A 1,369-nucleotide genomic window follows, 5' to 3' on the forward strand; every position below is an offset into this window, starting at 1 on the left:
GGTTGCTATGCTGTTCTAGCACACGTCGAGAAAGTACAAACTGAAGAAAAGAGCATCAATGATGTTCCCATTGCAAAAGAATTTCCCGATGTATTTCCGAAAGAATTACCGGGATTACCCCCACATCGATCCGTTGAATTTCAAATAGATCTTGTACCAGGAGCTGCACCAATAGCTCGTGCTCCTTACAGACTCGCACCCAGCGAGATGAAAGAACTGCAAAGCCAATTACAAGAACTTTTAGAGTGTGGTTTCATTCGACCAAGCACATCACCGTGGGGAGCTCCTGTTTTGTTTGTCAAGAAGAAAGATGGTACATTCAGGTTGTGTATCGACTACCGAGAGTTGAACAAACTTACCATCAAGAACCGCTACCCACTACCGAGAATCGACGACTTATTTGATCAACTACAAGGCTCGTCTGTTTATTCAAAGATTGACTTACGTTCCGGGTATCATCAAATGCGGGTGAAAGAAGATGATATTCCAAAGACTGCTTTCAGAACACGTTACGGTCATTACGAGTTTATGGTCATGCCGTTTGGTTTAACTAATGCACTAGCTATGTTCATGGACCTTATGAACCGAGTGTGTGGACCATACCTTGACAAGTTTGTCATTGTTTTCATTGATGACATACTTATTTACTCAAAGAATGACCAAGAACACGGTGAACATTTGAGAAAGGTGTTAGAAGTATTGAGGAAGGAAGAATTGTACGCTAAGTTTTCAAAGTGTGCATTTTGGTTGGAAGAAGTTCAATTCCTCGGTCACATAGTGAACAAAGAAGGTATTAAGGTGGATCCGGCAAAGATAGAAACTGTTGAAAAGTGGGAAACCCCGAAAACTCCGAAACACATACGCCAGTTTTTAGGACTAGCTAGTTACTACAGAAGGTTCATCCAAGACTTTTCCAGAATAGCAAAACCCTTGACTGCATTAACGCATAAAGGGAAGAAATTTGAATGGAATGATGAACAAGAGAAAGCATTTCAGTTATTGAAGAAAAAGCTAACTACGGCACCTATATTGTCATTGCCTGAAGGGAATGATGATTTTGTGATTTATTGTGATGCATCAAAGCAAGGTCTCGGTTGTGTATTAATGCAACGAACGAAGGTGATTGCTTATGCGTCTAGACAATTGAAGATTCACGAACAAAATTATACGACGCATGATTTGGAATTAGGCGCGGTTGTTTTTGCATTAAAGACTTGGAGGCACTACTTATATGGGGTCAAAAGTATTATATATACCGACCACAAAAGTCTTCAACACATATTTAATCAGAAACAACTGAATATGAGGCAGCGTAGGTGGATTGAATTATTAAATGATTACGACTTTGAGATTCGTTACCACCCGGGGA

This window comes from Rutidosis leptorrhynchoides, chromosome 8, assembly GCF_046630445.1.
Source record: "Rutidosis leptorrhynchoides isolate AG116_Rl617_1_P2 chromosome 8, CSIRO_AGI_Rlap_v1, whole genome shotgun sequence".
NCBI classification, from domain to species: domain Eukaryota; kingdom Viridiplantae; phylum Streptophyta; class Magnoliopsida; order Asterales; family Asteraceae; genus Rutidosis; species Rutidosis leptorrhynchoides.